Raw genomic sequence first — 12,416 nt, 5'->3', positions numbered from 1 at the left:
TGTGTCAGGCAGGGTAAACTACAGGTGTGTCAGGCAGGGTAAACTACAGGTGTGTCAGGCAGGGTAAACTACAGGTGTGTCAGGCAGGATAAACTACAGGTGTGTCAGGCAGGGTAAACTACAGGTGTGTCAGGCAGGGTAAACTACAGGTGTGTCAGGCAGGATAAACTACAGGTGTGTCAGGCAGGGTACACTACAGGTGTGTCAGGCAGGGTACACTACAGGTGTGTCAGGCAGGGTAAACTACAGGTGTGTCAGGCAGGGTAAACTACAGGTGTGTCAGGCAGGGTAAACTACAGGTGTGTCAGGCAGGATAAACTACAGGTGTGTCAGGCAGGGTAAACTACAGGTGTGTCAGGCAGGGTAAACTACAGGTGTGTCAGGCAGGGTAAACTACAGGTGTGTCAGGCAGGATAAACTACAGGTGTGTCAGGCAGGGTAAACTACAGGTGTGTCAGGCAGGGTAAACTACAGGTGTGTCAGGTAGGATAAACTACAGGTGTGTCAGGCAGGGTAAACTACAGGTGTGTCAGGCAGGGTAAACTACAGGTGTGTCAGGCAGGATAAACTACAGGTGTGTCAGGCAGGGTAAACTACAGGTGTGTCAGGCAGGGTACAGGCAGGATAAACTACAGGTGTGTCAGGCAGGATAAACTACAGGTGTGTCAGGCAGGGTAAACTACAGGTGTGTCAGGCAGGGTCAGGCAGGATAAACTACAGGTGTGTCAGGCAGGGTCAGGCAGGATAAACTACAGGTGTGTCAGGCAGGGTCAGGCAGGGTAAACTACAGGTGTGTCAGGCAGGGTCAGGCAGGATAAACTACAGGTGTGTCAGGCAGGATAAACTACAGGTGTGTCAGGCAGGGTAAACTACAGGTGTGTCAGGCAGGGTCAGGCAGGATAAACTACAGGTGTGTCAGGCAGGATAAACTACAGGTGTGTCAGGCAGGGTCAGGCAGGATAAACTACAGGTGTGTCAGGCAGGGTAAACTACAGGTGTGTCAGGCAGGGTCAGGCAGGGTAAACTACAGCTGTGTCAGGCAGGGTCAGGCAGGATAAACTACAGGTGTGTCAGGCAGGGTCAGGCAGGATAAACTACAGGTGTGTCAGGCAGGGTCAGGCAGGGTAAACTACAGGTGTGTCAGGCAGGGTCAGGCAGGATAAACTACAGGTGTGTCAGGCAGGGTCAGGCAGGGTAAACTACAGGTGTGTCAGGCAGGGTCAGGCAGGATAAACTACAGGTGTGTCAGGCAGGGTACAGGCAGGATAAACTACAGGTGTGTCAGGCAGGGTACAGGCAGGGTAAAATACAGGTGTGTCAGGCAGGGTACAGGCAGGATAAACTACAGGTGTGTCAGGCAGGGTACAGGCAGGGTAAACTACAGGTGTGTCAGGCAGGGTACAGGCAGGGTAAACTACAGGTGTGTCAGGCAGGGTACAGGCAGGGTAAAATACAGGTGTGTCAGGCAGGGTACAGGCAGGATAAACTACAGGTGTGTCAGGCAGGGTACAGGCAGGGTAAAATACAGGTGTGTCAGGCAGGGTACAGGCAGGGTAAAATACAGGTGTGTCAGGCAGGGTACAGGCAGGATAAACTACAGGTGTGTCAGGCAGGGTACAGGCAGGATAAACTACAGGTGTGTCAGGCAGGGTACAGGCAGGGTAAAATACAGGTGTGTCAGGCAGGGTACAGGCAGGATAAACTACAGGTGTGTCAGGCAGGGTACAGGCAGGATAAACTACAGGTGGGTCTCCACTCTTCTCGATAAAAACATGTACGGGAATATCTATCCACTGTAGTGGACGTCATGTATGGCTTAAGACCATAGTCAAATCTTACTAAGATCAGTGTCCCTCATCCAGAATCTGCCAGAGAAAAGGTTAAAGGGCAATTCGTAGTTGCTACATCATTTTTTTTTTTAAACGTATAAATGAATGATATATCCACTGATTCTTGAAGAATATAACCTCCACATTCCTCATGAGCTTAGTTCAACTCCCACACTCCATCACAACCCAAACATAGAAGCTTCTTCACTCCACTGTTTGTAAACAAATTCAAGGTAAACAAACTCAAAAACATGTTTCATCTATAATTTTATCTCATGCATTGCTCCGTCTACTACTTTGAGAGTAGTTATGTTTCTCAACCCTCAGCTGTTTATCAAAACAGAGGCGGGGATCCCCACTTTATTATTGTTTCAACTACATATTGCCCCTTTAAGGAGATTATAAGGTCTTAGTTTGTACACAGAGTCAAATGTGTTTTGTCTATGGTACTACTTCATCTAGTGTCTTGTCATTGAGCTCCCTGTGTGCTCTGTTCCTTCCACAGTCAGTTTGCTGAGCAGTCATAGGCAGCCATTGGTGGTGAGAGGACAGTGAAAGAAGCAGGACAGACAAGATGGAGGATGATAAGAGAGCGATCCTCTAATAAACACCAGTCTGTGAATAGGATTGTGTCCTTGTAGAATGGGGTTGTGGTTGCATGCACGGAAACACACAGATGCACCAATGAAACAAACAAACAAAACTGAATATTCAAGGTTGTTTTGTAGGGATCTACACTCATCTTTCTCACTGAAACCCTTCATGGTAATTGGTGAATACGTTTGACCTTTAACCCCAATATATACAGTGGGGAGAACAAGTATTTGATACACTGCCGATTTTGCAGGTTTTCCTACTTACAAAGCATGTAGAGGTCTGTAATTTTTATCATAGGTACACTTCAACTGTGAGAGACGGAATCTAAAACAAAAATCCAGAAAATCACATTGTATGATTTTTAAGTAATTAATTTGCATTTTATTGCATGACATAAGTATTTGATACATCAGAAAAGCAGAACTTAATATTTGGTACAGAAACCTTTGTTTGCAATTACAGAGATCAGACGTTTCCTGTAGTTCTTGACCAGGTTTGCACACACTGCAGCAGGGATTTTGTCCCACTCCTCCATACAGACCTTCTCCAGATCCTTCAGGTTTCGGGGCTGTCGCTGGGCAATACGGACTTTCAGCTCCCTCCAAAGATTTTCTATTGGGTTCAGGTCTGGAGACTGGCTAGGCCACTCCAGGACCTTGAGATGCTTCTTACGGAGCCACTCCTTAGTTGCCCTGGCTGTGTGGTTTGGGTCGTTGTCATTCTGGAAGACCCAGCCACGACCCATCTTCAATGCTCTTACTGAGGGAAGGAGGTTGTTGGCCAAGATCTCGCGATACATGGCCCCATCCATCCTCCCCTCAATACGGTGCAGTCGTCCTGTCCCCTTTGCAGAAAAGCATCCCCAAAGAATGATGTTTCCACCTCCATGCTTCACAGTTGGGATGGTGTTGTTGGGGTTGTACTCATCCTTCTTCTTCCTCCAAACACAGCGAGTGGAGTTTAGACCAAAAAGCTCTATTTTTGTCTCATCAGACCACATGACCTTCTCCCATTCCTCCTCTGGATCATCCAGATGGTCATTGGCAAACTTCAGACGGGCCTGGACATGCGCTGGCTTGAGCAGGGGGACCTTGCGTGCGCTGCAGGATTTTAATCCATGACGGCGTAGTGTGTTACTAATGGTTTTCTTTGAGACTGTGGTCCCAGCTCTCTTCAGGTCATTGACCAGGTCCTGCCGTGTAGTTCTGGGCTGATCCCTCACCTTCCTCATGATCATTGATGCCCCACGAGGTGAGATCTTGCATGGAGCCCCAGACCGAGGGTGATTGACCGTCATCTTGAACTTCTTCCATTTTCTAATAATTGCGCCAACAGTTGTTGCCTTCTCACTAAGCTGCTTGCCTATTGTCCTGTAGCCCATCCCAGCCTTGTGCAGGTCTACAATTTCATCCCTGATGTCCTTACACAGCTCTCTGGTCTTGGCCATTGTGGAGAGGTTGGAGTCTGTTTGATTGAGTGTGTGGAAAGGTGTCTTTTATACAGGTAACGAGTTCAAACAGGTGCAGTTAATACAGGTAATGAGAGGAGAACAGGAGGGTGTCTTAAAGAAAAACTAACAGGTCTGTGAGAGCCGGAAATCTTACTGGTTGGTAGGTGATCAAATACTTATGTCATGCAATAAAATGCAAATTAATTACTTAAAAATCATACAATGTGATTTTCTGGATTTTTGTTTTAGATTCCGTCTCTCACAGTTGAAGTGTACCTATGATAAAAATTACAGACCTCTAAATGCTTTGTAAGTAGGAAAACCTGCAAAATCGGCAGTGTATCAAATACTTGTTCTCCCCACTGTATATATTATATATATATTATGTATATATATATTATATATATACAGTGTTGTAACAATGTACAAATGGTTAAAGCACACAAGTTAAAATAAATAAGCATAAATATAATATCTCTCTCTCTCTCTCTCTCTCTCTCTCTCTCTCTCTCTCTCTCTCTCTCTCTCTCTCTCTCTCTCTCCCATTCTACAGCCAGCATTAATCTCATCACTCCGGCCCATTCTACAGCCAGCATTAATCTCATCACTCTGGCCCATTCTACAGCAGCCAGCATTAATCTCATCACTCTGGCCCATTCTACAGCCAGAATTAATCTCATCACTCTGGCCCATTCTACAGCCAGCATTAATCTCATCACTCTGGCCCATTCAACAGCCAGCATTAATCTCATCACTCCGGCCAATTCTTTATTTTTTAATGAATTTTTAATGTAACCTTTATTTAACAAATTCTTATTAACAATGACGGTCTACCGGGGAACAGTGGGTTAACTCTGGGTTAATTCTAAAGCCAGTATTAATCTTCTGCTATGACAACAACACATCCAGAGATATATACACAGACTGAGAGGCCTTGGTCCAGGACGTATAAAAGACAGGCAGAGGGAGGCAGGAAGAATAGGACCAGATGCAGCCAATCGTATCTGCTTTGTGACTGTACGCATACCCTGTAAAGGAGATGGATGGACAGATACTCCTGATGAATATGCATGCATGGACAGATACTCCTGATGAATATGCATGCATATCATTACTTATGCAGGCACAGCGTTGGGTGTAAATAAGGCTGATTGTGTCTCGAGGTGTATTTCTGTACGGAGAGATTATGGAGAGACACTTTAGGTAGCTGAGAAGGCTTCGCCTAAACCAGAAGAGGTTTGGTGAGCCACCTGGTGAGTAACCATGCCTGTGGTTTGGTGAGTAACCATGCCTGTGGTTTGGTGAGCCACCTGGTGAGTAACCATGTCTGTGGTTTGGTGAGCTACCTGGTGAGTAACCATGCCTGTGGTTTGGTGAGTAACCATGCCTGTGGTTTGGTGAGCCACCTGGTGAGTAACCATGCCTGTGGTTTGGTGAGCCAACTGGTGAGTAACCATGCCTGTGGTTTGGTGAGTAACCATGCCTGTGGTTTGGTGAGCCACCTGGTGAGTAACCATGCCTGTGGTTTGGTGAGCCACCTGGTGAGTAACCATGCCTGTGGTTTGGTGAGTAACCATGCCTGTGGTTTGGTGAGCCACCTGGTGAGTAACCATGTCTGTGGTTTGGTGAGCTACCTGGTGAGTAACCATGCCTGTGGTTTGGTGAGTAACCATGCCTGTGGTTTGGTGAGTAACCATGCCTGTGGTTTGGTGAGCCACCTGGTGAGTAACCATGCCTGTGGTTTGGTGAGTAACCATGCCTGTGGTTTGGTGAGTAACCATGCCTGTGGTTTGGTGAGCCACCTGGTGAGTAACCATGCCTGTGGTTTGGCGAGTAACCATGCTTGTGGTTTGGTGAGCCACCTGGTGAGAAACCATGCCTGTGGTTTGGTGAGTAACCATGCCTGTGGTTTGGTTAGCCACCTGGTGAGTAACCATGTCTGTGGTTTGGTGAGCTACCTGGTGAGTAACCATGCCTGTGGTTTGGTGAGTAACCATGCCTGTGGTTTGGTGAGCCACCTGGTGAGTAACCATGCCTGTGGTTTGGTGAGCCACCTGGTGAGTAACCATGTCTGTGGTTTGGTGAGCTACCTGGTGAGTAACCATGCCTGTGGTTTGGTGAGTAACCATGCCTGTGGTTTGGTGAGTAACCATGCCTGTGGTTTGGTGAGTAACCATGCCTGTGGTTTGGTGAGTAACCATGCCTGTGGTTTGGTGAGCTACCTGGTGAGTAACCATGCCTGTGGTTTGGTGAGCTACCTGGTGAGTAACCATGCCTGTGGTTTGGTGAGCTACCTGGTGAGTAACCATGCCTGTGGTTTGGTGAGTAACCATGCCTGTGGTTTGGTGAGCTACCTGGTGAGTAACCATGCCTGTGGTTTGGTGAGTAACCATGCCTGTGGTTTGGTGAGCTACCTGGTGAGTAACCATGCCTGTGGTTTGGTGAGTAACCATGCCTGTGGTTTGGTGAGCCACGCTCACCTAATGGGTAACCGTGCCTGCCTAGCTCAGCAGCAAGTCTTATATGTGGCACAGGACAACAGGGTTCCAACCCCGGTCGGTCACATTGTTGCCATGACCTGGGTGGGTCTCTGTGAGGAGGAGGTCAAAGGGCATTGTTTGCATAGCCTACTGTACGTACTGTAGCAGGGCTGGGCTCAGTCCCATTTAAAATTACAGTAAATTCAGAAAGTTCTAATTCCAAATTCTAATTCCAAACTGAAAATGGAATCACTGTGTACTATCTGAATTGCGGCGGTGCATAAAGACCTCATTTGCTAAGTTCTCGTTGCTCTTCCGTTTCTCTTTTTTTTTTGTATCGTCATTAGGCACAATATACATGATCCCAGTTTTTAGCTCCGAAAGACGCCGGCATTTTGAAGAAGACAAAAAAGATACTGCTGATTTATAGGCACATTGAACTGTTATTGGATTGCGCTAAAACAATGAAGTCATATCGAATTCTGCCATCTTTACGCACGTCCGCCATTTGATTGGAATTAAAAGGGAATTGACCTCACCCTGACTGTCTCTGTTGCTCTGGTAAAAGAGGCATAAAAAGCACAACTGGTCAGATGAGGATGAGGATGTTCTCACCCTTCTCCTGATGGTGTGACAGCTGTGTGTGTTCAGCTCAGATAGTGTGTGGATGGAACATGACTACAACCACTTGTTTCCTAAAGAGCTTTTAGCCCACTGATTGGTTCAATTTGCTGTTGGTTGGACTGTCATTTGAGGAAATATCTGGTTCAAAAAGCGTGAGTTCTTTAAAATGGATTTGATGGACATTTTGTGAATCTGATGCACTTGACATCAAGGTGCGGGACACTGTGGTGCCTGTGTCCTCTGCTAACCTGATAGCTGTTTCATTGCTCTTGAGTTGAAGAACACTATTGCACCAAGGTAGAGATTTTTGAAACTTAAAAACGCTGCTTTCAATACTGTTTTACGAAGCATTACGTAGGATAAATCAGCTTCATCTGACACTATAAGATAGTGGTCCTCAGGGACCCCAAGACTTGTAGCCCTGAACTAGCTCCCTGATTCACCTAATTAATCAAGGGCTTGATGATTAGTTGACAAGTCGAATCAGGTGCTATCTCTGGAATAGATCAAACACATGGAATTGCTGGGGGTCCCTGAGGAGAGGTTTGGAATGGTTGGGGGCCCCTGAGGAGAGGTTTGGAATGGTTGGGGGTCCCTGAGGAGAGGTTTGGAACGGCTGGTGGTCCCTGAGGAGAGGTTTGGAACGGCTGGGGGTCCCTGAGGAGAGGTTTGGAATGGTTGGGGGTCCCTGAGGAGAGGTTTGGAATGGTTGGGGGTCCCTGAGGAGAGGTTTGGAATGGTTGGGGGTCCCTGAGGAGAGGTTTGGAACGGCTGAGGGTCCCTGAGGAGAGGGTTGGAAACCCCTAGAAGACATTGAATAGAAATGGTATTACTGCATTAAAATAGATAGAACAAGGGTATGATACAGCTCTATCCCTAATTGAAGAAGTTGTATCTGTTATAAAATATCACTTTGCCCACTAATGCCTCTTTGGGCGGCAGGAAGCCTAGTGGTTAGAGCGTTGGGCCAGTAACCGAAAGGTTGCTAGATCGAATCCCCGAGCTGACAAGGTAAAAAAAATCTGTCGTTCTGCCCCTGAACAAGACAGTTAACCCACTGTTGCTAGGCAGTCATTGTAAATAAGAATTTGTTCTTAAACTGACTTGTCTCGTTAAAGGTTAAATTAAAAATAAATAAAAACAAAATTATGCAATGTAGAGCCACTAACCCAAGATGACTCGCTACAGAGAGTAGCAAGACAACCGTGCCTTCAGAAACTATTCACACCCCTTTACTTAAATTTTTTTTTGTTGTGTTACAAAACCTGAGATTAAAATGAATTGAATTGTCATATTTTTTGGGTCAACGATTTAAACAAAATACTCTGTAATGACAAAAGTCAAAGAAAAATTATAACATTTGTAAAAAAATAAAAAAAATATTGAAAAATAAAACACTTTACTTGACACCCAGTGTCATAAAACATTATGACACGGTCATAACCATGTCATAATGTCATAATATGGTCATAACACTGTCATGATAAATATATTTACTCCTGTTGTGACGTATTGTATTATTTTATGGCTGGTTATGACACCTACATAAGTGTCAAAACGCAAATTTATTCAAATGTGTTTTTTCCCTGCCAGAAGTTGCCTTTCGTTTGAAAAGTCCTTTGTTATGAATTACGATCATCCTTATGATCATCCTTTGTCACTTTACTTGGACTAATAAAATAACCTTTATGACACTGTCAAGAAGCATTATGACCATCATAATCATATAAGCCAGATAGGCCAATCACGTACATGACCTTATGTCAGTCATCAGTCAAAAAGAGGATGTCTTGTCCTGCTCCTGAAATCTAGTCCTGCATTCATCCCAGTCATCAGCAACAGAGCATTGGGGTAGGTGCATGTCTGACATCAATGTGTGCTCAAGTACAATGATAATTTAATATGGTCAATTTTAGAAAATGTTATATAACATAAACATACTGTTGACGGTTTTCTTGTTTTTTCTTCTCTATACCAGAAGCTGAGAGGCTCTAATTACAGCTGGGAGGCTCTAAAAACATTGCTCACCTGGATTGTACAAACATTCTTCAAGCTGGTTGTTGATCATTGCTAGACAGCCATTTTCAAGTCTTGCTATAGATTTTCAAGCCGATTAAAGTCAAAACTGTAAATAGGCCACTCAGGAACATTCAATGTCATCTTGGTAAGCAATTCCAGTGTTGATTTGGCCTTGTGTTTTAGGTTATTGTCCTGCTGAAAGGTGAATTAATCTCCCAGTGTCTGGTGGAAAGCAGACTGAACCAGGTTTTTCTCTAGGATTTTGCCTGTGCTTAACTCCATTCTGTTTCTTTTTTATCCCCCTCAAAAAACTCCCTAGTTCTTGATGACAAGCATACCCATAGCATGATGCAGCCACCACCATGCATGAAAATATGCATGAAAATATGAAGAGTGGTACTCAGTGATGTGTTGGATTTGCACCAAACATAACACTTTATATTCAGGACATTAATTTATTTTCTTATTGCAAACAGGATGCATGTTTTAGGAAAATTTATTCTGTACAAGCTTCCTTCTTTTCACTCTGTCATTTAGGTTCGTATTGTGGAGTAACTACAATATTGTCGATCCATCCTCAGTTTTCTCCTACCACTACAATTAAACTGTAACTGTTGTAAAGTCACCATTGGCCTCATGGTGAAATCCCTGAGCGGTTTCCTTCCTCTCCGGTAACTGAGTTAGGAAGGACACCTGTATCTTTGTAGTGACTGGGTGTATTGATACACAATCCAATGTGTAATTAATAACTTCACCATACTCAAAGTGATATTCAATGTCAGCTTGTTTTATATATTCAATGTCAGCTTGTTTTATTTTTTACCCATCTACCAATAGGTGCCCTTCTTTGCAAGGCATTGGAAAACATGCCTGGTCTTTGTGGTTGAATCTGTGTTTGAAATTCACTGCTCGACTGAGGGACCTTACAGATAATTGTATGTGTGGGGTACAGAGATGAGGTAGTCATTCAAAAATCATGTTAAACACTATTAATGCACACAGTCCATGCAACTTAGGTGACTTGGTATTCCCATTTTTTTATCCTGAACTTATTTAGGCTTGCCATAACAAAAGGGATTGAATACTTATTGACTCAAGACATTTCAGCTTTTCAGTTATGAATTTCTAAACATTTCCCAAAAGAATAATACACTTTGACATTATGAGGTATTGTGTAGTGGCCAGTGACACAAAATATCAATTTAATCCATTTTAAATTCAGGCTGAAACACAACAAAAATGAGGGGAAAAGTTAAGGTGTGTGAATACTTTCTGAAGGCTCTGTATATGCCAACAGGCCTGTTTCAAAAAGGGGAAGAAAAAAAATAACAGAATAATTGAGGTAAATTACCTCTCTGATGTTGGCTTAATGAAAATAAATATCCAACTCTCCTGTTCCTAATGGTCCATCTTTCATCTGAATTAACACAAAGCCTTGAAGGCCTCGTCTTATTCAACGAGGCCTTTCCATTGGATATTCACATGTTGGGCCAAATTTTCAAGACGAGACATAAAACAACAGAAGGTAAACCCGTTGGATATCTATGCACGCTGCAGCATAGGCTTGGCCTAATAGAGTGTATTCAGCACAGTAAGAAATCATCTCCATAGAGCTAATGGAATCTTGAGTGGCCAATAAAAGTAAATATTTAAATTAAAGACCCCATGGTTTTATTGTTCCCTGTATTCATGAATCATCAAGGCCTCCTGTATTCTCATGCTAATCTAACATCAGGATATTTGTTTTATTTATTTTGTGTTCAACATAATGAATGAACCTGTTTTTTTTGTTTTTTTTTCCTCCTCCTTCCAAATGGTGTTTTTCAGACGTTTGTGTAGGTTCTGGCACAGAAACAAAGACACAACCATTGTCCTCCATGATTATTAAAGTAAACAGAGTGGAGGGTGCTCATCTTATGGAGGCAGCTGCAGGCACTTGAGGGGAGGAAGAGAGGGAGGAAAGGCCCAAGCAACCCTCAAGACTCTCCGTTAGAGAGGTGAGCCTATTATTCAGAGGCTTCTAGAGAACAGCAGAGCACTACGATAATTAGCTTTGAAGATCAGGGTCGTCTTCATTAAGCACCAAAGGGAAGAAAACAGACAAACAGGGAGGGACTATCAGGACTCAATAAGAACTGCTCGTTTCCCCTTTCCATTGAAACAGGTTTTGCTACAGTGTGCCTTAATGAACAGGGCCCAGATGCAGCTCTGGGTTAGGACTCATCTGGGTGCAGTCCAGCAGTGTAATGACAAACAGCAGCTAAGGAACAAAATGTTCTCGTCCCGCTTCCTCTTCATTAAAAAGGGACAATCTGCGATTGCTACATTTAATTTTGGATCCTGGAACAATATAACTTATAAATGCCTCATGAGCTTAGTTAAATAGAAGCATGTTTTAAGCCATTGTAAACAACGCAATTGTAAACAAATACTGTACAGCCTTAATACACGGTTAAAACTATCATCTTGATATTACGGATGGCCACGCCATACATCTATAGCTCTGTCGAAGAATGAGATTTGTTATTCCCTCCGCTGTTAACCAAAAGTGGCGGGGTGACTGCTTCGTTATCGTTTGAACTGCAGATTGTCTGTTCAATTATACCCTGTTACCAGTACATCAAGAGTAGGACGGGGCCACATGGTCTGCTTGTTTGGTTCCTCTTGTAATTCCTTTTCCATGAAGAAGACACCAGAACACTGATAAATGTTCCCACGGTTTTGTCTGACATTTCCCATGGTGCATCTATCCTTTATTTCATATGGGGATATTTTGTGTAAACAGCACCTGCATGTTACTGGATTTGCTGAACGCTTCATTTAAAACTTACCTTCCTAGTCCTTGCCACGGTGCTTCTACTTGCTCTACTGTGATCCATGTTGCTGTAGGAAGGGCTTTATAAATACATTAGATAAAATCAATCAAATGTATTTATAAAGCCCTTTTTACATCAGCTGATGTCACAAAGTGCTGTACAGAAAACCAGCCTCAAAACCCCAAACAGCAGGCAATGCAGATGTAACAGAACGGTGGATAGGAAAAACTCCCTAGAAAAGGCAAGAACCTACATAGGAAGAAACCTAGAGAGGAACCAGGCTCTGAGGGGTGGCCAGTCCTCTTCCGGCTGTGCCAGGTGGAGATTAGATAGATATGTGGTAGTGGTGGAGTAGGGTCCTGAGGGCACACAGTGTGTTGTGAAATCTGTCAATGTATTGTAAATGTTTTTAAAATTGTATAAACTGCCTTAATTTTTGCTGGACCTCAGGAAGAGTAACTGCTGCTTTGGCAGGAACTAAAAATGGGGATCCTTAATAAATACAAATACTATAAAAATAACAGTACATGACAATTTAAAGCCAGATTCTTCTTCAAGATGATTACAGTGGTTGTGAATGGTAAGCACTCAGTAGATATGC

The sequence above is a fragment of the Salvelinus alpinus genome, chromosome 8 (genome assembly GCF_045679555.1).
Source record: "Salvelinus alpinus chromosome 8, SLU_Salpinus.1, whole genome shotgun sequence".
Lineage (NCBI taxonomy): Eukaryota > Metazoa > Chordata > Actinopteri > Salmoniformes > Salmonidae > Salvelinus > Salvelinus alpinus.
This window is presented reverse-complemented; position numbering follows the sequence as displayed.